The 27,800-nt window shown below is 32.6% G+C and overlaps 1 long non-coding RNA gene across 1 annotated transcript; it reads left to right on the top strand.

Moving 5' to 3' along the window:
* Positions 1–310: 310 nt before the first annotated feature.
* LOC127734351 (uncharacterized) lies at positions 311–10,007 on the top strand. Its single transcript, XR_007997522.1, has 3 exons — positions 311–645; positions 6,237–6,265; positions 9,523–10,007. It is a non-coding gene; the product is annotated as an uncharacterized LOC127734351 (long non-coding RNA).
* Positions 10,008–27,800: the final 17,793 nt, after the last annotated feature.

Here is a 27,800-nt window from a genome sequence, read left to right as displayed (position 1 = left end):
AGACACATGGGCTATTTATGGACAGATTAATTGAAATAAGTTAATTTAAAGACTGCGATTTAAAAATGATCTTTTCGAAATTTTAATGAGATGCAAATTTAACATAAGTACTATTAATCTATTTAGCAATCTGCCAAACTTAATGACATTTTACTTATCTTTAAGCATGACGAGCTATAAATACATATCACTTCTGAATGATACAAAATGCGTTGATACATAAAATTAAAGGCAATAACTCATTATTTTTAAATATTCTTACACTTAAATTGCAACGTTAATATCTATATTACATACAAGATCAATACAATATGCCAAATGCGATAGGCTTTACATGCCAGTGTATACGTACTAACGAAACTATGAGCGGCGACCCTATTACTGAAGCCATTATCAAGAATTTGGTGTACATAAAAAAAAATATAACAAACATCGAGAATATTGTTGACGTGTTGATTACAAAGGAAATTATCGGATTTCACGATAGACCCAATTTTGTTTTTCATGGAATACCACACAGTGAAAGAATCCAGGAGGTGATCAATGAAGTGCTAAAGAAAGGGGCATCCGATGAATTTATTACCGCATTAATGGACTCCGGCAATGCACATGTTGCTGAACAGATTCTCAGTTTAGACGAAAAAGGTAAAAACATATAAAATAATTTAAATTCTTTTCTTAATATTAATTTTCGCTTGAAATATTAATACTAATGATATCATGAACATTGATTTGAACAGAATTTGATTTTTAGAAAATTGATAAACACAGGTTAATCAGTCCATATAAAAATAAGGAGATGTGGTATGATTGCCAATGAGACAACTATCCACCAAAGTTCAAATGAAGTGGATGTAAGCAATTATAGGCAACGTACGGCCTTCAACAATGAGGAAAACCCATACTGTATGGTCGGCTATAAAAGGCCCCGACAATATGAAACAATTCAATTGAGAAAACTAACGGCATAAATTATAACAAAACAATTAACGAAAAACAAATATGACAGACATGAACCAACGACAACCACTGAACTACAGGCTCCTGACTTGGGACAGGCACATAAAATATGTGGCGGGGTTAAACATGTGTGTGAGCTCTCAACCCTTTTCCTAACCTGGGACAGTGGTGTAACAGTACAGCATAAGAACACACTGTAAAAATCAGTTGAAAAAGGCTTAACTCATCAGATGGATACAAATAGAAATATATCTAACAAAAACACAGAGTGGACGTGGACGGGTACTTATACATCCCAAAAACAAAAAGACACTAAGTACAGATCTGAGAGTACTCGCAGTTACTGACAGCTAGTTCAAAGCCAATAAAAACTAATGAAAAAATCATGTATCAAAGACTAAAATATCAATCAGTACACATCCAACATCCAATGGATTTAGTGTAAAGACGTCATTACGTCAGAGAAAAACATGACCTTGTGTAACGCCAAACTATAGGTATCGACAGATTGTAGTACCGTGAAAGTACATATGTATAATATTTAGTATGGTTTTAATTTACTGATAACAAAATCAATATTTATACCAATAAAAACAATATTCAAAGATTTAATTACAGTGTTGCATAGGTAACCTTTTAGAATAAGTTTATTTAAAGGATTGATAAGTTTACCCGGATCGTATCTAAATTTCCGGGCTCGGTTCACAAATCTCCGTAAAATTTAGGATGTGCTATTCCGTTTGAAATAAGTTTCCTTTTCTACAGGTACAACCAAACTTGCAGATCAAATCTATGTATCTATGAAAGAATTTAGTAAATGTTTTAAGTAATTTGTGGTAACGAAATCCCTGACACAATAATTTACTAGTAATACATAGATTACGCTCATTAAAATCCAAAACGTCACTACAGACACGAGCATAGCAAACGAGTTGGGATATATAAACACGGTAAGACGGTTCCAAAGGAACATCACATTCCAAAAAGGGAAAATTAACAATAGGGAAAGAAAAATCATCCCTTTTGTCGTAAATTTTTGTGTAGAGTTTCTGGTGTAAAACTGAAATATCTAAATCTAGGAAAGGAAGTTATTGCTGTTGATATTAAATTTATTTAAAGTAAGTTCCTTTGGGTAAATTTCAGCAGTATAGTTAGAGAATTCTTGATTGTTTAACGAAAAAATATCAAGATAACGGTAAGTGTTGTTAAATTTATCAAGTAAATGGAATTTAGACGGTTCTTTACTGAGTTTGGCCATAAACTGTGATTCATAACAGTAAAGGAACAAGTCTGCTATTAAAGGGACACAATTGGTGCCCATAGGAATACCTACAATCTGTCGATAACCTTTATTGCCGAAACGTACATACATGTTGTCAAGGAGAAAATTTAGTGCTTTAATCATCTCATCACACCTCCAGTAAGTATATCTAGCATATTTACCTTTCTCATTAGAGAAAAAGGCTTTATATGAGTTGCAGCAAATAAATTTGCAACCAGATTTATCAAACGACCATTTAGATAGATAGGAAAACTTTTGTTTGATAAGATTGTGTGGAAGTGTAGTATAAAGAGTGGAAAAGTCAAAACTGTCAACCGAATCAAAAGGACCATCAAAAGCACGTAATTTATCTAAAACATCCAAAGAATTTTTTACACTCCAAAATGGTTAATTCCACTGTTTTCATATGTTTTATTACAAAAATTAACGATAAGTTCTTTGATAGTAGTTAAGGAATTCGTTAAAAGCACCAAAAGATTAGTAGTAAAACACTTACTAGAGACCGAGATGAAATATTTGCGTTCATTTGTTTTTCGTTTTGAGAAAAAAATAACAATTGGCAAATTTAGTTGGTGTAGTCGAGCGTTTGATTTTGTCATGTGTTATGGCCTCACCCCTTTTTGAATTTACCTTGGATTTTGGTCTTCTTGTAAATACCTTTTTAGTCAATCGCAATAATTAAATTTAGTATCTGGGATAGGAATCATAAAAATGTTGTATATTGTTAAAACGCACACCTATGACTTGCGCTGTATTCATCCTAACTATCGATTTAACCTAAAAGTATTTGAGTATATAGACTTTGATCATATTTAATTGACCACCAAATTTTTAAGTAAATATATATAAAAGAAAATTCAGGTATATTTTCAAAAGTTTAATGTGAAAACATGTACAGCTGCATTGACTTTAAATATACCTAAAAAAGTAAATGGTAGTTCATGGGGACTTTAAAAAAATCTGGAGGCTTATTTTTATGGGGTCTATTTTCTCTATTTTTCGCCTATCATTTTCTTTTCTGTACGCCCATTGAGAACCGCATAACTATTGACATCATTTGAATACATGGTTGAATGATTGAAGTCTGTACGGTGACCTTTACTTCTTTACTTCATTGATCACATCAAACTTTCTCATTTTTGAAATGCTGAACAGGCCCTGGAAATGAAGGAAATACATTTTATACCTAGCCTAGCCTGATTTGTCTGCTTAAATAAAAGTAAAAAGATGTGATATGATTGCCATGAGACAACTATCCACCAAAGTTCAAATGAAGTGGATAAATGCAACTATAGGCAACCGTACGGCCTTCAACAATGAGAAAAACCCTTACCTTATAGTTGGCTATAAGGCATATACATGAAATATAAACTATTGAAACGTAACATTTTGCATGACATATTATCTTGTTTGTATATCTGTGTATCCCGAACTGCAATTGCGATCACTACGGAACGCTATACAAAAACTAAAGGCTACAAGAAATCTGTACCGCCCACCTGGTATTATTGCATAAAATTGACACAAGAGTATTTGTTCGGAAATGAAATTTCATAGACCAGATCTTGTCCTATTGTTTATTTCTACTGGACCGACTTTCTGTTTGTCCATAAATAAGTTCAAGATAAGAATTTCAATAATGAAATAGCAGTTAAGGGGGCAATCCGAGGCCTTCGTAAGTTAGAACGAATATGCCGTATTTTGTAAGTTAAGGATGAACTTCTGAATCATATTTATTCAACGAAAATGTTATTCAAATTTTCCATATAATAATAATTCTTGTGATATGATTTATCATACTACCACAATTTAAATATATAACGGGTATATTTCTAATCTATAATTGTTGAAAACCCCAAAGGATATGATTTATATGTACATAACACACACTCTGGCATAACCTTCAATAGGAACGCTCATGACTAAATAAGGTGCAAGTGTGAGTGCATTATTCAAGACAATGAGGTGGCTATATTAGCTCGCCTATATATAAAATGACCTAACGATGAAAATATGTGTAATTTCGAAAAGACATTAAAGAAATCTAGAGGTTATAAAGAGCCTGCGTCGCTCACCTTGGTCTATGTGCATATTCAACAAAGGACACTCCTCTCCAACATTGTAAACGAAAATAGAATTCATGACAAAAATCTCTGTTTTGTTGATCTTGTATTGCTGATCATTTAGTCTGTTTAGTTTCTCTCTATCTTCTTTAGTTTTTGCTCAAAACACAAAAGAGAGTAAAACAAATCCTCATTTAAAGGCAATCACTCCTATAAAGAATGACAGTCTACTAACTAAATTTGATTTGTAAGTAGATCTTGCCTTGCTGATCATTTTTGTGATTTAAAGTGTCTATTTATCTATTATAATTTTATCATATAAGGCAAAATGCAAAAAATGGTGAAAATCGTCATTAAAGAGCAATAACTCCAATCAGGAGTAAACCGACGATTTCCTCCATCAGTCTTATTTGTAGATCATGTCTTGGTGATCATTTTTGCTTATTTAAATTTCTATCTATCTATTATATTTTTTTAAGATATAAGGCAAAAACGCAAAAAAATGGTAAAAATCGTCATCAAAGGGCAATAACTCTGATAAGGCGTCGACTGACAAACTTATTTGTAGAGCTTGTCTTGCTGGTCATTTTTGCGGTTTAAAATTTTTCTCTATCTATTTTAGTTTACATGATAATAAGCAAACATGAGAAAAATGGCAAAATTTGTCATTTAAGGGCAATAACTCCTATAAGAAGTCGTCTGACAGTTTGACGTATATGAACAATTGGTAGAGGTCAACATTCTGAACATTTTTGCTCCCGTCAGATTTTCTATATTTATAACGGTTTTCAAAACAAAAGACAAAACTTGCATTTTACCCCTATGTTCTATTTTTAGCCATGTCGGCCATCTTGGTTGGCAGGCGGGGTCATCGGACACATTTTTTAAACTAGAAACCTCAATGATGATTGTGGCCAAGTTTGATTAAATTTTGCCCAGTAGTTTCAGAGGAGAAGAGTTTTGTAAAAGTTAACGACGACGACGGACGACGGACGCCAATTGATGAGAAAAGCTCACTTGGCCCTTCGGGCCAGGTGAGCTAAAAATAATTAATACAATAAAAGACGCCATGAATAGGCGTTGGTTTTTAATACGATTAAAGAAAATAAAGAGTAAACGGTGGTTACATATAAAGAAAAAGGGATTTATTTCTCCCATTCCCCCCAAAAAATCACGAATATAGAATAATGGGCAAAAAACTAAAGAATAAAAAGAAATGATATTAAACTTGACATTTAAGATAGACACTGATCTATCTACCATTGGATACCATATGTAAACCTCTGTACGTCTTCTGGTTTCCTGTATGATTAGTAAAAAATTTACTCAATATTTGCTTTTATCACAATATATACAACTGCTGTGAACATTAAAAACGGAAGAAAGTGCAAATATATATTAAATGCAGTATTGCTAAAAAAAATGTTTTCAACTCCTTTTTATACGGATTTTGAGCATCCTCACATGACTCATTGTGTAATATGTTTATTATGTGGTTTCATTTTTATTTTTGGAATACTAATTGTCGTGGATTTAGTGGGTACTGGTGAACCACGAATTTAAATTTTCAACAAATTACAAAACTTCTAACGGCTTGTATGCAGTCTTTAGCTAAACCATGAAATCAAATATCCTCGAAAAGGAAAGATTTCCACCAAATAATCCAGAAAAAGTGGTAACCAGGAAAGTAAATGAATCCACAGTAAGTCGTAATCACAACGATACATTTTTTTTAAACATAATGATGAAGTAATTCGCATGTATTTCAAAACTTCTTTTAAAAGGAAATAAACTGGTGTTAAATGAGATGTTAGTTTTTGTAATGTTCCAGTGCTATGTTTGGCAAACATATAGCTAGTTTAAAAAGGAAATGTATTTCGATCTAAGTTTTTCTTTATTGCTGAACATTATATATGAAATTGTCACTGCAGGTTTTGCGACCTATACCCAAGGCACAAGGGTGAGTATTCAATCTTAATTCAAAAGAGAATTATACTATTATTTTATTTGTTTCGAAATGTGTATTATTTGTTATAACAAAGTTAGTTACTTCGGCTAATTAAATGAAAATTTCACTTTATAAATTTCATACTGTATACGAAGCACTGACATTAATTTATCATTTAACACATTTCACTAGAGGATATATCAATATGACATCGCAAAGAATACAAGTCAACCTACTAGAAGAAATATAGATTTTGAACGGATGTGTTTGTATTTATTTTGCCTTTTTTCAAGTAAATCACAGAAGCTCTTACTTGAACACCTATTCGGGTGACCGTCTTTGTTCTTCAAACTTCTTTTAACCAATATTTATTATTTCGTATTGTTTTCCATCGAAGCAGTACATTAAAAAATTTCGTTTGTTTTTTACTTAAATCGGGCCGTTAGTTTTCTCGTTTGAATTGTTTTACATTTGTCATTTCGGGGCCTTTTATAGCTGACTATGTGGTATGGGTTTTGCTCATTGTTGAAGGCCGTACGGTGACTTCTATGTCATTTGGTCTCTGTTGGAGAGTTGCCTCATTGGCAATTGTACCACATCTTCATACTTTTACATTCAACTGACAGTGACAGTATCTCAAATAAAGTTTGACCATTCAGTAAAACATTTTCTAAAATGTTTTTGTGTGCATTTTTCTTAACATACTAATTTTTCCTCATAAAACAAGGAAATGTTGTATGATTCCCATTGCGATAACCATGATAACTATCGACCATTGATTACATGTAAAATGATTAAAATGTGATGGATGTAAGAAAATAAAGGTCACCGTACGGCCTTCAACATTAGCAACAATCATAGTTATCGTAAACTATTAGCCCCCACATGACAAAATGGTAAATGATAAGACCAACGATCTGATGTACCCACATTTCAAGGAATGCTAACTTCTCATATATTCACGTCAACTTGAAATTAAGGATACTACAGAAAGTTGAAGGTCTGAGTCATATCTGGATCTTTTCCTCAATATTGACACATATGGATGACTTCAAACTAGAATATATGACACACGTGATGATTTCAATATTCCAATTATCAACTTCCCAGTTTTCAGCAGTAACATACCCTCTGCTCCATCATATGGCGTTTATGTTTCTCAATTAAGACGTTACGCTCGTGCATGTTCACACTATTCTGACTTCATTGACAGGGATGTGCTCCTTACACACAAATTTCTCCAACAGATAAATGAGTAAGAACGATTGAAATCGATACTACAGAAGTTTTAAGGTAATCAGCACGAATTGGTTGACCGATAAGATGCGTCGGTGTCTCAACTAACTTGCGACATGTTCTCGCGGTAATAGATCTTTAAACCAGTATAGTCAACTGATCTTCAATTATACCAATTGTGTTCTTTTCCCGATTGTGAATTCGCATGGTGATGCATGCATATCAGGAGACGTGTACCCAGTCGAGCATGGTCTCGCTTATTTTTGAAGTTCTTGCGATTTACTCGGTTTCTGTTTGTAACCTATATTTGTCTCTTCCTAATTGATTTACGAGATTTGAACTAGTGTTGCCTTAATTAATGCTAAAAGAATGAACTTAAAAGAATATAACAGACAGCATCTAACGACAACCACTGAATTATAGGCTCCAGACTAGGACAGACACACGATTGATTGATTGCTGTTTCCTTAAAGTCCAGTTACAAATTTTGCATTCATGTTCATGTCGAGAACAATTAACACTTAACACTCAATACGGTAAGACCTGCAATAAGGGTCGACCGGGAGGAAGGTCGTGAAATTTGGAATAAGAGGGTACATTGGATAGGCACCGATATTATTCTGGTAACATCCCACCTAAGGACTCCTCGATCAAAGAGTTGTTACAAGGGTTGTTAACGGGCTGAGAGTTGACACTTTCTCTTCACGAGGAATCGGGTTTTACGTCCCTATTCTGACCGGCCATGTTGTGATTTATACCGCACATTCAAACGGACGTCCCAGTAAGACAAGGGCTTTACGCGGGGCTTTACGGTCGGTATGATTATTTCCATCTGGGTTATTCGGACACTAGAATACAAATTGAACGTTCAACGCAATAACACACACACATTCATGCAAAGTGTGCATTGAAATGAAATGGATATAAAAAATATCGTAGAAAATTCGTTTTGTCCAAAATAATGTAGAAAATTTGTTTTGTTGAAAATATCTTATTCTTTTAACTATTTTGATCAAAATATTTATTTTCTATTTTCAGTTTATAGTAAATGTAAAACTTGCCTGTACTTTTGGTCGACAAATAATCTAAAGTGATTTATGATACATATCAAAACCAATACATGACTAGAACGGCGTCGCATAATGCGGCTTTGAAGAAAAGGTTGGGAAATTCTCAAGAGTAAGAATGCCGACAATTGTCTTAGGTGAAATCAATCAAAATTTATGTAATTATGGTTTTCCAGTGGGAACTCTCAAACTCCCGATCTGTTAATACACCCTCTGGAAATACATCCAAAAAGCGCATCAATGATTACATGTTTATATATTTGTACTCCAGACGTTCGTTTTGTATAAATAAGAATCATCAAAAGTGTTTACAATCATACGGTCGATGCCACAACAGATGAGGCCGAGGGTATCACCAATTTAGTAGTCAGCACTTTCGTGTTGACTTGAAATATCAGTGATTTTTTGTTTTTTTATGCACTTCAACTTCGTCTTTCATTTTACCTTCCAACTGTTTTGATTCGAGTGCCATGGATGAGTCTTAGGAAGACGAAATGCGCGTTTGGCGTGTGATAATTATGATATACATTGTGCCTTAGTGAGTATTTACATCCTCTGGGTGGATACTTTTGCTTGTAGACGTTTCTTCCCCGATGCCATCACCAAGCCAGCAGTCAACACGCTTTTGTGTTGACATGGAATATCAGTATATGGTCAACTTTTCATTATCTTTTCATAATCTTTTGTTTTCAATATTCAACTTATTAGGCCTTCAAATTGTCTTGCCACTGATGATTCTTACGTACTTTATTTTGTCTTTTAACTTGTGATTCCAGCATCAAAAGCGAAGTGAGTGTTTAGTAGACGAAGTAGTCTTGTGTACAAAATTGTTAGCCTGGTATATTTGATGAGTTTTTACCGGTTTATCGATTTTAAATGTTCTGGCAACAAATTTCTTTTCTGTCTTGTATTTTGAAATTTTTTTTGAGGAGTTGATCCACAAACTAAAAAAAGTTATAATTGCAGGTACCAAGTAATGGGACAAGACCGAAAGACAGACTAATACAAGCTTATAGAGATATAGCAACACTACAAAGAGAAAAAAAATGAGATCTTAAATGAGATAAAGTCCTTGCAAACGGATCATCAGGATCAAGTAGCAGATCTCCATGAACAGATACTAGAATTGCAAAGAAAAATGAAGGAAAAGGATAAAACAATAAATGCACAAAATGAGTACCTACGGAAGTTGAAAGAAATGCAGGAAAAAAAGTCTACAAGACACGAAGAGCAAATGGACGATATAAAGCAGACATTGGCAAAAGTAGTTAACATTTGTGAAACAACTAAGGAAAAGGTTATCGAAACTCAGAAAAAGGTCACATTACTTGAAGACCAGATGAAAAAACCACGAGTTCGAGCAAATATTACCTCTACGATGAGAGAAGAACGAAATAAAGCCAATAAAACCAAAGATTAATATTTTGAATAACATCTTGTGAAAATATTTGCTACTTTTTGACAGAAAGCTTATAAATATGTATTTCTAATTGCTCATTTTTACGTTTTCTAAGTATATGTTATCAATTTCAAATTACGAGATTTTTATCAATATCTAGTTAATTGTAATTTAATCAGTGGTTTTAAACAAAGATACAATGTTTTGAGCCATTGTACTAAATGCATTATGTGAGCGAATATGGCCTAATAAAATCATGATAGAATAAGTTAACATACCGGTAATAAGTTCAAAAATGTACCAAGGGGAAATAATAAGTCGAGGAAAATGAACAACACCATGACCCAAGAACAAAAAAAAAGACAATTTACAAAACGAACCCTACAATTTCAGGGGCAAACTAAGGTGCTTTGAAAGGGCAAGTTGTTCTTGATGATCATTACAAGTAAAAATTCCCGTGATATGACATATTCAATGATTGTCATAATAAAAAGTAAAATAACGAGAATACCGAACTCCAAGGAAAATTCAAAACGGAAAGTCCTTTATCAAATGGCAAAATCCAAAGCTCAAACACATCAAACGAATGGAAAACAACTGTCATATTCCTGACTTGGTCCAGGCATTTCTTAATGTAGAAAATGGTGGATTAAACCTGGTTTTATAGCTAGCTATATGACACATGTATGACAGATGCATAGAATTCCATTATACTGACAACAATGAAGGAAGGACGACAGTATGACCGTTTAAGATAAAAGAAATATAGCTGTGGCCATTTGTGACGGATTTATTGTAACAATAAATAATATTATGATGGCATCCGTTTAACTTCCGAAGGAAGATTCAACATAACAAATTTGTATACCTTGGTTTTTTTAGTAGCTTGGAACTACCTATCAAGAGAATCCTGATTGAAAATAAACTCATCATAGATACCAGGATTGAAATTTTGTATTTGCGCCAGACGCGCGTTTCGTCTACAAAAGACTCATCAGTGACGCTCGAATCAAAAAAAGTAAAAAAAGGCCAAATAAAGCACGAAGTTGAAAAGCATTGAGGACCAAAAATTCCTAAAAGTTTTGCCAAATACAGCTAAGGTAATCTATTCCTGAGTTAGAAAAGCCTTAGTATTTCAAAAATTCAAAGTTTTGTAAACAGTTAATTTATGATTATGAACATATCAATGATATGTCATGTCAACACAGATACCCTCGGGGAATAAAAACTCCACCAGCAGTGGCATCGACCCAGGGGTTGTAAAATGGAACATCGTATCAAGTGGTAGATACGTACAACATATGTATGTGCTGCCAGCATATTGTTACATAAATGTGGAATGTTCACAATGGGAAATTCACATCGTCTATTTGGTGGTAGGGTTTAGTTCTCAACCGACTCTCATTCTCGTTTTTAGGTGAGAGTCAAAGTATTGAAATAAACCTAACTATACATTTTGGTACTTTTTGAGATACTAGATGTGACCAACTGGTCACCAAACTATGTATTCATGAATTATCAATTTCTAATTAAAATAGCGGAACGCAAGGTTTACGGTAATTCTAACTTCTTTTCATTCTTAATGAGAAGTCCCTTATTAAAGCTTGCCTTATTGGAACACAGGAAACATTCAAAAAGTATGAATTTACTTTTGTTCCAACGGTTGAGATATCCTGATTTCTAGCTTTTGCAAGAGGAATTGGACATTTCTTATTTTATTCCACATTGGATTAAGACACAAAAGCTATTTGGGCGTTCTCAATAGAATTGCATTGAAAATATTTGCCGCTTGCTACTGTCGTAACTTAAGTCTCATGGGGCCGTTTTTTTAATTAGGCCCCATTGCGACAACTTAGAAGACACATATGCACCACACAAGAAAATTATTTGATATATTTAGGTTTAGGTATTCCAAAGACAGTCTGTTCGTCACTGAAAGTTTAAACGATCTGCGTTCCGCGATTCAGTTTAGAGTACATATAATAATAAATATTAATAATATTATAATAAGGTGAGTTATAAAATGAAAGTTTCAACCACGTACAATTATCACAAAAATGTTTCCTTTCGAGACAATCAAAATCACCTGGTTTAAAGTATGTACAATAATATCTGCAGTTCGATGTAATGCAGTTGAATATTTGCAATTACTGTTACAAATAAGGACATACATCACGTCCGTCTGCATTCGTAGTTGAACATTTGAAGAGGGAGAAGGGGAACCATCATCAATAAATGTAAATAAATGCACAGGAATTTTGTATAAATTAGTCCAAACATTGCTGATAGATTAAATTACTATTTTTTTTTTTACAGCAACCGCCTTTAAAAATAGGAATCATGAAGTTTTAAATAAAGTATTTACTAAAAGTCACGTCATTCTTGCAATCCTTTAAGAAAGGTCATAAACAATGTATACATCGTATTAAACACGTTTGGCATTTAACCAGAAGAAATTGAGCAAACTACAGATAATAAAGATTATTATTCAAAGCGAGATAGTTAAATGTGATATTGCAAATTTCAAATATTTCTCCGTAATGAGAAGACAAGGAGGCTAACTTCAAATAAAAGTGATATTATTGATAACATTAACGATACAAATTTTACTGCACCAGATGCGATTTCGAAAATTAATGTCTTCAGTGAAAAAGGATCCATCAAAAGTCGAGATTATCAAATATAGTATAACAAAATTTAATTAATAAAAAAAGCCTATCTTAAAAGGTAGTCATCTGATTTAAATATTATTTCAAAATATGCATTATTTGTCTCATTTGATTTAAACGTTTGGGAATAGAATCCTAAATAGTTTCTCTACATTGGAAGCAAAATGCATAAAATTGATTTTGATTAAGAGATCTTAAGCTGGGTTTCTACTCAAAACATTTTTTGCATCTTCTCAAAATGAATAATTTGACAAAGTTTACGCATCATATACGTGAATTACCAAAATTTGTTTAGGTCAGACCGGTAACACTATTTGTGAACGGGTTCGTATCTATGTTCCAGACCATATGAGTATTTGGACCATACGCGTTTGGTCATGACCATATGCGTATGGTCGGACCATATGAGTATAATACTCGTTTGGTTATCAACGGACCGGACCACATGAGTATTTTGACCATATAGATTTTTTTTCAAAAAACAAATAAAACCTCCACAATATCGGAAAATTCAACTAACTGAACATTTAAATCGCTGTTTAGATGGAAAATTTTAAATTATATCGTACTTTAAAGGTACTAGAGAAAGCGATTCCTACCGGGAAGAAATGGAACATTACTTAATAAAACATTTACCCCGATGCTAAATACTAAACTACATTTCTAGAAATATATGCAATGTATTTCTTTGTATGCCCTATTTAAGGATTCACATATTGACAGTATCTACTATAAACGACTGGTACAAATTCTAATTGATTTGGATTGTTGACCACATACACCATCATAAATGTTAAGAAATCTAATTCTTCCCTGCAACGACCATTAATTCCACTAGGTGCATTGATGGTTCTACAAATAAACATTAAAAAGTAAGTTTTCATATTTTTGTTGTATTTTGTATGCATGCTTGTCATTAAATCACATAAAGGCTTGAACATCTGATATTACTATAGTTTCATACATTGAAATTGTAGTTTATATATGCCCGTTCATGTATTACATATAGCGATTCAAATACTAATATTTACATTGTGATTAAGGATATTATTTTTAATAAGATAAAATTTTACTTCATCTTTTCCTTCGTAAGCCTTTAAGATCTTTGAACCGATTTCCTTGATCATGTTCTATAACGCGCGTAAAGTAAAAAGCCATATTCAAAACATTTAGATAAGAATATCTGGAGATATAAATCAACTTAACAATATACAGTTAAACGAAAAGAAAGAAGTTGTGGAAGGACAATCACAGAGGCAAATAGGAAATTCCTGAAAGTAGACTTAATGTATGACTTTTAAATAGTTTCCTTTTATGAATAAGATAGATAAAATTCTCGTTTATTTGGTGTGCTTCTCTCGGTTAAGATCAATTCCTTTATAATATCAGCGAAAACGTATTCAGTTAATTACAATGTCGACATTGTCAAGCCAGATTTGTTCAAAGCCGATAAATAAATGTCTTAAACGCTGCTACTCTACGGTTTTCTATGGAACGCCACAGCTGTCTTATGTGGAACTTTGATATAACGTTTTATTACATTGGTTGCAATGAATTACATTGATTTCCCAGTGAAATAAAAACCGATAATTTCACATGTGAAATAAACGTGGTTGTTGCACTCCTCTGACGTCATACAACAATAGGCGTTGTCAAGACGTCGATAACGTCGGATCAAAACAAATTGTGAATGCGTAGAAAACGATATAGTTCCTTACATTTTCTACTTTAATTTCACAAAAAAGCCATTTGCCAATGTAATAAAAAGAATAACTAATCAAAGAATTCAAATATCGAAAAATATTCAACTCATGACCGAACAACACTGATAATTAACTCATGCGCTACGCGCATTCGTGAATCAATGTGTTGTTCGGTCACTCGTTGAATATTTTTCTCTATTTGAATTCTTCGATTAGTTATTCTATAAATGTTGTTTTATTATTACATGATAATATTTTGTCTTTACATAATATGGTTTTGACTTTACGTAATGATGTTTTGATATAACTCAATATGGAATAGTCATTACTAAATCATATTTCGACATTACACGATATATGGTCTCGTATTGAATTGATATAGTTTTGTCATTACTTAATATGGTTTTGTCATTACTCGATGTGGTCTCACCATTATTTAATGTGGTTGTTTCATTCGGCAATGTGGTTTTAACATTACTTGATGTGTATGTGACTTAACGTAATATATTTGTTTCATTACATATGTAGTTTTGTTATTTCGTAATGATGATTTGCCAATTCTTTATATGGCTTTAACATAACGTAATGATGTTTCAAAATTTGACGATTTTACACTACATGATGTGTTTGTTTCAGTATTTGATGTGGTCCTTTCATTCTTTGATGTGATCACATTACGTGGTGGAGGTAAAACCACGTGACCATTTCGGGAAAACTAGTTCTATTTTAGATCATAGATTTCCATGTTTTATGTGCCTTGGATGAGTGTGGCTATCCATCGAGTTAGAGTTTAAATTAAAGTTTCGAATTAATCTTAGAGTTTAAATTAAAGTTTCGAATTAAACTTTGAGTTAAGTCTTCGATTTAAGTTATAATTCAAGCCATTATTAGAATAAAAGTTCTAGTAGCATTGAGTTTCGGGTTCAATTTCAAGATTGAGTCAAAGGTAGCGTTCGAGTTACAATAATGAATTCAACTTCAACTTTGAATTTGAGGAGCCTTTTGGGGTAGAGTTTGAGTCAGGGTTGAATATGAGTTTCGTTTAGATTAAGATTTCGAGTTAAAATTGGAGTTATCTAATATGAGTTCGTCACGGTGTTTAAAATTTTCTATCGAAGATCAAGGGCTTTTGCTCGGGCTTCCGAAAAGTGGGCTGAGGGGTATTTGTACAAAACATAAACAATGTTACAGTATACAAAACACAACATAGAAATTGAAATAAAGTTGGATGTGTAATGATTGCCAATGAGATTACTATCCACTAAAGTTTAAATGTCAAAGTAATGGATGTAAGCAATCATAGGCAACCGTACAGCCTTCAACGCACCGTATAGTAAAAAAAAGGCTACAAAGGCCACCACGTGAAAATGTGAAACAATTCAAATTTATAACAAAACAATCTACGAAAAACAAATTTGACACACAGTAAACAATGACAACCATTGACCCACAGGTTCTTCAAGTGGCTTGGGCAGGCACATGCAGAAAGTGCACGTGGCGGAGTTTAACATGTATGTGAGCGCTAAACCCTAACTTAAACTCGGACTGTAATGTAACAGCACAACATAAGAAAATGTAAAAAAAAGTTCCAATAGGCTTAAATCAATAGATCGGTATTACTGGGTAATATAAATCCATTGGTGATGATCTCGCGTGCTCCAGAAGATATAGCAGATTCTGCTCAACGTGTGGTAGCCGTCGTGTTATTCGTGAAAGTATAAACCCAGTGATTTGGTTTTATTTGGTAGTTCCCGTTCGAGGAAAAGAGGACGGGGTTGTGGTACGAAAACTGGAACATATCCGTCGTCACTTGTGAAACAGATATTCCAAAAAGTTTGTTGTTTCAATTAGTGCGATATATATCAGAGTATGCAATTTATAATAATAACAGATTGATATTCGTATATGTTCAAATAATTATACACGCTAAAAAAAATTTAAAAAATCATCTTTTATGGAATTGATGTTTGTCGCTTATTCCGATCCCCCCATTTCCCTGTGACTTTAGTGTGAGATGATTTAAAGTGTCTCATTGCCGACAATAAAGTACAAGTCTTTTGATTTTTGTGTTGAACCTGGGACATTAATGTAGCGGCAGTGAGACACAACAAACCTATATTTCGTTGTGGTTAGTGGCGTCGGCGTCTTCATCATTTAGATTGTCAGGTTTCTCATTTAAATTGTTTTTACATTTTTCATTTCGGGACCTTTTATAGCATACTATGTGGTATGGGTTTTGCTCATTGTTGAAGACTATACAGTCAAATATAGTTGTTTAAAACTTCTACGTCATGTGGTAAATATTTGGTTGAGAGTTGTCTCATTGGCAATCATACCACATTTTCTTATTTTTATATAGGTTTTTTTTTTTGCATTAAATATTACCGAATTAGACTGTTTTGGTATGATAAATTTGAAAAACTCAATGGATTAATACAAAACTTGTATAGGAGTTATTCTTCAAGATCTAGATAAAGCATCTACAGAAAAACATTTCTTTTTTTAATTTTGTATTTACCGATAAATGTACAAATAAATGTACAGTCAACATTACGCTTTTACACTGACAGCAGCAATATCAGGAGAGAGTAGAATTCCGTGGAATCTTTCACTAATTATTATATATACTGCTTCCATTTCAGAACTAAGAAAGAAAAAAAACGGCAGGACCAAATTGTTTAGGGATATCCACCGTATGGCCGAAAGACTGTAAATTGTTTAGTACTTTTTTCTTATTTTTGTCTGTCGTTCTCCTTTTTCATACCGAATAACTCTGAACAACGAGTCGAACTTTAATTTGAACTTGAACTCAATGGATGGCGAAACTCATTCCAAGTACATTAAACAAATGACATAGTGAAATCGGTTTAAAAAAAGAACAAGTTTTTCCGAAATGGTCACGTGGTTTTACCTCCACCACGTAATGTGATAACCACATCAAAGAATGAAAGGACCACATCAAATACTGAAACAAACACAACATTAAGTGTCAAATCGTCAAATTTTAAAACATCATTACGTAATGTTAAAACCATATAAAGAATTGGCAAATCATCATTACGAAACAACAAAACTACATCAGGTAATGAAACAACTACATTACGTTAAGTCACATACACATCAAGTAATGTTAAAACACCATTGCTTAATGAAACAACCACATTAAATAATGGTGTAACCACATTGACTAAGACAAAGCCACATTGATTAATGACAAAACCATATCAAGTAATGATAAAACTATATCAAGTCAATACGAAACCATATCGTGAAATATCGAAATATCATTAAGTAATGACTATGCCATATTGAGTTATATCAAAACATCATTACGTAAAGACAACATATCATCAAGTAATAATAAAACAACATAACGTTATATAAGAGTTCCACAAAAGACAGCTGTGGCGTTCCATAGTTTTCCGTTTATTACGCTTTTTTATTAGGTACTAGCTTTTTTGTTTATCTTTGATAAGTATATTCAGTTCAGCATAAAGTTATAAACTCTATAAAAAAAAAGTATAGAGACCATTTTAAGGACGACACAAATATAACTGACTGTTGCAAAAGAGAAAGTGGAGTTGTTTGTGAGAGATATGTGTATTAGAGAACGGACTCATTTTGAAAACCCCCATTAAAATGCAAACACGGATTCACAATTTCGGTAAAGGTAACAAAAATAGGATTTTTTTTTCTGAACATAGGCTATCCTTTAATAATAATGTATTAACGAGAACAAGTCTTACACATTATGACTTACTTTGATAATAAAGTCATGACAAATATTTGCAATTGATGTACCGACAGCTTCCAACCCATATTGTCTGGAAAGTTTAAATATTATTGTTGGTATTTCGCTGTACTACCATCGATCACTACAATTGATGGTGCAACTGCAATGTACTGTCTGTAATGTATTTAAATTCATAAAACTTATCATTTCAATTATAAGATCTAGTTAAAAGATTAACAGTCCAGATATCTGGGAAAAGTTTACAATATCTGACTGCAGTATTGCATTTTCAAAATACTGACGTATTGTGAAGTTGAAATTCCAAACGTAGATTTTTAAATATTACTATACGGTAGGGTTTCGCTCATTGTAGAAGGCCGTACAGTGCCCTATGTTATTTTCATCTTCGTACTTTGGTATCTGGTGATAGTCGTCTCATTGAGAATCACACCGCATCTCGTTATTGTCATATACTATGGTGATGGTATAATTATGGTTTTAATAATAGGTACTGTCTCTTCTCGACATGAATTCTCTTCATTACATTGATTTATTAAGACTTTCTCCAATGTTATCTGTCAGAAACCCTAGAATAACGTATCATAACAGTGAGTGTATGCATGCAAGACAGAATTTATGCGAAACGCATGGTTCCTGTCGACTCAATCAAATATACGCATGTAGTATAATTAATTCTCTTGTTTTCCAATCCGATCATCGTACTTGACTTACATTGTAAAAGGAGTTGGTTAGTATATGAAATGGCATTAATACGTAGTAGATGATTAATAAAACCACGTTCTAGCATGGCATAACTTTCTCAAATTGGTTGACTAAAACGATGTGTTTATTTTCTTGATATTTCTCTTTTTATTCAATCTACGAGATTTGAACATCGGTAAATTACTGTCGCCTTAGTTACACGTCATGCTTTACATGGCATGAATTTGGTTTATTTCACATTTTTGATTGTTGTAAGTTTGTCTATCATATGAAAACCCTTAAAAATTCTAAATATCTACTCCAAAATCTTCAATCACAATCGTTACAAGTTTGCAGAAACCTCTGATTTTCCTACGCTTTACACTACTATTCCTTATTATCAATATTCTTTCTGTATGCTGATATATATTAATTCAATTAGTTATTCTAATATGCACTCTTCCAAATCTGCAACCAACCAACTGCATGAAAAAGATTGAAGGCAAAATAAAAAAAATTACAAATAAGGCAAAACAACTTTATTATTACTCTAACATGTATTAGAAGTCTGTTACGAACCTATAGCTAGATGTCCAAATAGAATCAATATCCATAATATCTATCATTACACGTATGTTAATGTTTTGGTGGGTTGCCTTTTACGCTGGGTATCAATATAGCTGTTGTCTCATAGAATTTCAATTGCTTGTTTATTATTTTTATGCTTTTCTAGTTCTTTTTTCTGTAAACTTCAAATACTTACGTTTCACAACAGCCTTGAAATTGAAATGCACCGACAGGTGAACGATTTCCATCCAAAGTTAGAAGAATCTCAAATTGTGTTATTCTTGCAACTGACTTAGATATTGGTCCTAATTGATGAAGCAAGTAATTTCCTGTATTGAATTACCTTGTGTAATATTGCTGCATATTTCTGAATGTGTCTGGTCATTGCACGATTGATAGAATTATTAATAGCAATGACAGTAATAACATTTATCTGATTTTCCATTTGAGGAAAAGCGAAATCTTAGTATCGAAGGGACAACACACTTGCTATTACACTCATAACCAGTCATTAAGTGTTTTATTATACCGAACAAAAAAACTTCCCAAAAAAAAAAAGACTACATACACCACTTGGAAAACAAGTTGCTTTCTTTAAAAAAAGAAAAGCAACGCGTGAACCCGAGACCGCTGACTTGTCACCAAAAAATTGTTGCTGAATTTTTGTTTGCTTTTGATTTGAAATAATTGACTGTGAATAGAATAAGATAATAATGATATTATTGAAAAATATGTAATTGTGTGTAGATTCTTGCACAAGTCAATTGAAAGCAATGTTGGAGAGTTGTGAATAGAAAAGTGTATACATACGGCTACTATTTGAATTTACATTTTAAGGCTTGACTATTTTATTTATTACTTGGGAGTGTACATTATGTTTTCATAATCCTATTTCAAATCCCAATTTTTGCAAACCGGATGTCTAATTCAAATTGCACAAACCAATCGCAATATAAATTTAAGCACTCAGTTTGCTTTATAATCTGGATGCATTTATTTTATCTATCATATCTTCATATTTTGTTTCCTGGAGGCCTTCAATTATTCTTATACTCGTTATTGAAGCTGTTTGTACTCATGGTAGATGTTGTATAGATATAATGTAAAGTCCAATTTCCTTGTGAAGTGAAACCCTATAGCATGCAAATTATAAGAAGGTTTCGTATATTTTTCTTGTGAGTAACACACCAGCTTCATTGGGACCTCTTGTATACTGACAATTATTTTGGTCTCATAAAACATCTCAACTTTTAAGGATTTCCTGAAGTTACTTAAATCAATCCAAACATTCTACAGGAAAAACTTGGTTTTGAAGAATATCTTATTTTCCCGAAGTTTTATGAATACCTGAACATAGTTTTACTCTCAAAAGAACCAATTTATATAAACGCTCGAATAAAAAAAGTTAAAAAGGCCTAATAAAATACGACGTTGAAAGGAATTGAGGACCCAAAATTTTGAAACTGAGGTTTCGCCGAATACATCTAAAGTAATCTATTCCTGGGGTAGAAAATCCTTAGCATTTCGAAAATGTCAAAGTTTATAATAGAACAGTCACTCAAAAAATAAAGAGAAACATCTAGAGGTCAGAATACCTTAAGTAATGATGACCATGCTTGAAAGTCACATGTCAAGCTCTTACTGTCGTGTCCTGTATTTAGATAAGAAAAGCGAAAATTCACATTCGCGAGTGAAATTAATATTTATGCATGCACGTGGTTTTTTTTGCGCAAGAAGTAGTTAATAGAAAGCATACGCACTGATACTCTGGATAAGAATACGCATTTGCGTCATCACATATATTAATCTAGGCTCAACTCTAATGTTTAATAGTTGAATTCGGATGTCAAACTACCTACCTCAAGTGTTTTGACTCCGGATTTATTGCCATTTAATCCAGAATTTGTGTGAACGCAAACCGATAGTGTGTCGTGTGAACAGCGTGATATATAATGTAAATGAACCAAGACGTGTATGATAGCTGGTCAACACAATGAATACAATTTTCAAACTCGTACCATATTGCAAAGATTTAGATGCTATAAGGTGGAACTATTAAAAACAAAACAAAAAGAAACTGAAATTAAATAATTAACATACATTCCTGTTAATGAATCTTTTCCGAAAATTTAGAATATAGCATCAATGAACACAAACGTCAAGTATTTACTGATGGACATTTTATTTATCAAATCAATCTCTACTTAAATTTATCTTTCCACTATATGAATATATTGCTATACAAAGTATAAGCAGAGACTTATAAATCCATACTAAAACAGTATAAAATATTTTTTTTTTTTATGATTATTGAAAAACATTGATTACGTTTTTTTGTGAGATGCAAGGATTTAAAATCCTTGTGAATTGAAACCATGCAAGTATTTTTTTCATTCACTACCGTTTAAAATTTAGATACTAACTTATGTGTACGCATCCCTGCTCATTGGTGCTCATATGTTGCATATTATTTTCATAAATGTATTCACTGTTCAAACATGTGGGACATAATATATAACAGTTTTAATTATATTCTATTAAGGATAAATTTAGTCTCAGTTTAAACTGGGAACAGTATATCTAACATATATGTTCCTGGTTTAAACTTAATTATTTTAATAAATATTCTCTTGGTCTGGTAGTATCAATTAATGAAATTAAATACTTTTGACAGAAAAATCTGTTTGTTTAATTATCTTTCCGACTGGTTTCCGACCTACGATAAATATTTTTCTTCATGATTTCCGACATTTTCCCAGGCTATGATTGAAATACCGTAAATATAATGTGATAAACGTTCAGAAATAAGTAGTTTATTCTGGGACATTATAAATTAATAAACTATTCCCATGTTTATTGTCACAATCAAGGATTTGTGTCACAATGCGCAACAGCACGCTGTATTAAATACTACACACAACGCGTACAGAAACCTTCTCAAAGTATGAATTAAATAATTGCGTTATCATTATACTTGATATTTAATAAACATTCGCATTATTAAAAGACATATGTTTTTTTTCAAAAGGCATAATAGGTTCTAACATATAAATGATTTTTTGACTGCAACCTAGTGCTTATTTTTTTACTATCCGATCTACAAATGAACTTTGATTGTTGATATATACAATGTCACGTGGTAGCCTATCCATAGAGGGACCGTATCAAAGACATAGATAACTACCAGTATAAATGATCAAAAGTTTTCGAGAGGTTCCGAGAATCTTGTTTCCGGAGATTTCCGAATGGCCCATAGAAGCTACCAAAAATCAACAATATATAGGCGTGAGCCCCTCAGGGTGTTCACGTAAAAAATAAATAGTCACATAAACATGCACAAGATGGACTATCAGGTTGTTTTATGCCCGTGTGTTATTTGTCAATATTTTTGACGTCATTGTTGTCCAATGAAAAATTAGTATGAAAAAGAACGGGAAATATGTTTATAAAACTATTGACTGGGGTAATAGTCTTTGAAACTATTGACTGGCAAATAGTCTGTGGAATGAAATAGCATAAATATTTTATTCTTTGTTATATAGAAAAGACATACTGAGGTATAATAATTAATGTTATTAATCAAAAACATATTATAGAAATCCCACTTATTTCAGGTAGATTTGTTAAGTAGGTGGTTATGCGTAAAATTATGAAAGGTAACTGCTATAAATGTATCGCACAGTCTGAAACCTTACACATGCATTTAAGGTTTACGAAATAACAAGTATATAAATGAGCACATGATAACATGAGTGACATATCATTATGGGATAACACCTTGTGGAGGTGCCATTGACGAAAATCACTGACACTGCCCGCCATCACTGGCATCAATCCAGCTGTGTATACCAGGTATTGTTGCTTTGGTCCGTTTTTTTAAGCACACTTTAAACATATTCCTCCCGATTCAATGAAAATGAGTCATCTGGTTATAATAACCATAACACTCATTGTAGATCAAAGTAATATAAGCATGTGTGCAAAAAAACCCCGGACAATTGAATATTCCACAAGTAAAAAACAAAATTGTACTTTCAGTCGACAATAGTGATTTATCTTTATAGTATTCATTTGAGGTGTTTTAATGGGAAATACAAATAGAGTCATCTGGACCATTCCAGTACGGCAGAAGACATTTTCTGATAGGGTGTCTGTTTTAGTTTGAAAAAAATTGAAAACAACACGTTTAATAATTTCATGCGTCCGAAGCGCTTTTCTGGATTTACCTTCATCAGGAACGCTCAATGCCAAACATTTGAAATCCGAGGGATGTATAAGTACCGAAACAGTTGAAGAGCTATATGACAAAAATACATAAAACAATAGCCAAATTTATCTAAGGTCAACTTTGCCTGAGGGAGTTGAAACCTTAGTTTCTTTATAATTTCAAAATTTATAAACGGACAATTCTAGAAAAGTTTGTTATAAATCATGTCAGTCCCGAAGTACTGACTACTGAGCTGATGATACCCTCGGGACTGATAGTCCACCAGCAGAGGCATCGACCCAGTGATGTAAAAAATTGAAAACAACACGTTTAATAATTTCATGCGTCCGAAGCGTTTTTCTGGATTTACCTTTATCAGGAACGCTCAATGCCAAACATTTGAAATCCGAGGGATGTATAAGTACCGAAACAGTTGAAGAGTTATATGAGTTATTAGTACCTGTCCTGTTGCAAGGCTTAAGTTTTGCACCCATCTTATATAACATATTAATCCACTTTGCATAAGCTACTTATTTGATATATTGTTTAATTTGCTCTGTTCGTAATTCATGAATAAAATATTTGCTGTCGAGGTTTTAAAAGCAAACAGCATAAACCAGTCTACGATAAACATGTCTTATTTCTTACAAATACTTAAACCTATTACCAAATAAATTTTGATACTTACAACTTTTTGTCTGGTCTCTTTATGCTTTCTTTAAATATCTCAAGTTGACAACTCTTGAAAAAATCATCTAAATATACATCCAATTGAAAGAATAGAGCGAGGCAATGACCATTCATCTTTTGTGAAGGGCGTGGGTTTTTTCTCAAGACAAACAATTTTTTTTCGACTTTAATAAAATACATGAACAAGAATAATAACCTCAATAATGTATTTATTTTTTTACCTTATTTTCAATAGAAACAATCTATTTTTTTTATGTTTCCTTCTGAAATGAATTCTTTTTGTCAAGAAAAAATCTTGCCGCAACATATTTTGTTGTTTACTACACGCATGTGTTTATATACAGACTTTCTGTTTTGTCTTAAAGCTAGTACTTTCAACGTTACATTGGCCAGTGCAGATATGAAAAATGTATATGGACCTCTTTCCTTGACATTATTTTTTCAATAGAAAATATCCCGTCCCTTTCTTCGATTATGTCATCACCAATGCGACTTATCACCGAAATTTGACGTGTCATAGGCAACACGACGGGTGACACAATTGGAGCAGGATCTGCTTACCCCTCCGATGCAGCTGAAATCACCCACGGTTTCATAAGGGGGTTTGTGCTGTACACTCTTTACAAAGCACTATACAGAAAACATCGCATGAGAAACATGACTCTGACTGGACAGAAGATACCAAGGGTAAAAATTAAAGTTATAAGTGTAGAGAAATATCGTAACGCACTCGCAACAGAGAGAAAGAGAGCATATATGTGCATGTACTTATATATCAAATTACATATAGTATTTGCAAATTGTATAAATGGTTTATAAATAGCGTGGTTTTACCGAAATGAAAAGTCGCTATAAAAATTTGAGAAAATCATTCTACTTTCCCGCTTGTTCTTGTACATTGTGCGATGACACATGCGTCAGACGACTACGAGCCGGAGGGACTATATTTAATTCCAGACTTTCCTTCTTTTATTTCCACAAACGACAATAGGAATCAAAATCTCAAAATAATTAGAAATCAGAACAAAATTGCCATCATAAATCAGGTGTATATATTGGCATACAGTCCGAAAACGGTTGTAAAACGGATAATAACTAACTGAAATCGTAAAATAGTTTAATATATGGACCTTTGATGGAAACATTTGTCTTACCCAATCAATAGTATATTCAAATATATAATGTCCAGCCCCGGTGGTCTACTTAGCTTTTTATATATATATATATACAGATGTTACTATTTGCTTAACCTAGTTATCAAAATTGAATATATTTGAATTGTATATTATTATTGTTGCGGAAATAATCATTTTAAGGGATTGTATGTGTATTTACATTATGCACTAACATACGTATTGTACTTTAGGATTTCCAATATTTGTTGTCTGTGAGTACCATTAACAACATACACATTTTCTCAATGTGATTCATTGTTGTTTGTTAAACGTCCAGTGGTAAATATTACATGCATTTGGGCGAATTATAAATTAACCAATGCAAATACGTACATTTTGTAGGTTTGCAAAATCGGCCGACAGGGTTAAAGGGTGGGATTTTCGACAGTAACTGGAAAACAAGGGTTATATGCATTAGTCTTAGATGCATGATTTTTTTTATTAGTTGTTTTTGGCTTTGAACTAACTGTCAGTAACTGCGAGTACTCTCAGATATGTACTTAGTGTCTTTTTGTTGTTGGGATGTATAAGTACCCTGCTACGTACACTCTGTGTTTTTGTTAGATAGATATTAGAAGATGTGGTATGAATGCCAATGAGACAACTCTCTATCCAAGTCAAAATTTATAAAAGTAAACCATTATAGGTCACAGTACGGTCTTCAACACGGAGCCTTGGCTCACACCGAACAGTAAGCTATAAAGGGCCCCAAAAAATTACTAGTGTAAAATCATTCAAACGGGAAAACCAACGGTCTAATCTATATAAAAAACGAGAAACGAGAAACACTTATGAACCACATCAACAAACGACAACTACTGAACATCAGATTCCTGACTTAGGACAGGTGCAAACAAATGCAGCGGGTTTAAACGTTTTAATGGTACCAAACCTTCACCCTTTTTCCGAAACAATAGTGTAACATCACAACATAGAAAAACACACTATAAAATATCAACTGAAATAGCTTAACTCAATCAAAGGACATATTAACACCATTGAACATACACTGAACAAATAAATTTGACCTATGACACAATGTAAATACAAAATAAATAAACTAAGGGAAGAATAATAAAAGTAACATGTTATATCGGTAAGAAATGTTAAACAATTAAAGAAAAACAATATGCTCGAACAAAAATATCAGCCATTTGCAATAACTTTAAACACAGGTAAATGAAAATAATTTTGTTGTTAGGTATACGTGTACAGTACCAATAGAGAAAGGAAATATTTTTACAAAATAAATAATTTTGATGTTCATAGTACGAAGTGAAAATTTATAGTTATACCAAACACTTATCAAAGCTGGTATATAGACCAGATATAACCCTGAATAACATTAAATAACAAAAAAGCAATACAATTAGTATCAACAGGTCAAATAAACAAGAAAGTACGATTTGAGAGTACTCGCAGTTACTGACAGCTAGTTAAAAGCCAAAACAATTAATAATAAAAAATCATGCATCAGAGACTAAAATCAACTAAAACACATCCCAGGGATTTAGTATTTTAACGTCATGGACAGTCAAAGAAGACATGACTAGTGCAATGCCAAACATAAATGTATCGACAGACAGTAGGACAGTTAGGAGTTTAACCTCTTTATAGATCCAAACGAACGTGGTGTGTCTTTATACATCCCGCTTGAAAAAAATTCAAATTTAGTTATGTTTTAATTTGCTGATGACAAAATCGATATTAGTGCCAATGTAAACTATATTCAAAGATCTAATCACAACATTGGTAAGATAACCTTTACTAATAAGTTTGTTTAAAGGTTCGATGAGTTTACACGGATCACATAGTGATTTCCGCGCTTTAAGTACAATATTACCGTAAAATTTAGGATGTGAAATACCGTTTTTAATCAGTTTTCTACAAGTACAGCCAAATTTACTAATCAAATCTTTGTATCTATGAAAGAACTTAGCAAAAGTTTTACGTAATTTATAGTAACGAAATCCTTGATTTAATAATTTACCAGTGATGCATTGATTACGTTCGTTAAAATCTATGACATCACTACACACACGGGCATAACGAACGAGTTGGGATATATAAACACCGTATGATGGAGCCAAAGGAACATCGCCGTCTTAAAAAAGGAAAATTAACAATAGGGAATGAAAAATCGTCTCTTTTGTCGTAAATTTTCGTATGGAGTTTTCCTTTAGAGATTGAAATGTCCAAATCCAGAAAAGGACAACTACTGCTGTTTATGTTAGATTTAGTTAAAGTAAGTTTTATTGGGTAAATTTCGGTAGTATATTTAGAGAACTCTGGATTATTTAACGAAAAAATATCATCTAGATAACGGAAGGTATTGTTGAATGTATCAACCAAATGTAACAATGACGTGTCTTTACTGAGTTTGGTCATAAACTGAGATT

Source organism: Mytilus californianus, unplaced genomic scaffold (assembly GCF_021869535.1).
Source record: "Mytilus californianus isolate M0D057914Y unplaced genomic scaffold, xbMytCali1.0.p SCAF_3, whole genome shotgun sequence".
Taxonomy (NCBI): Eukaryota; Metazoa; Mollusca; class Bivalvia; order Mytilida; family Mytilidae; genus Mytilus; species Mytilus californianus.
This window is presented reverse-complemented; position numbering and strand designations above follow the sequence as displayed.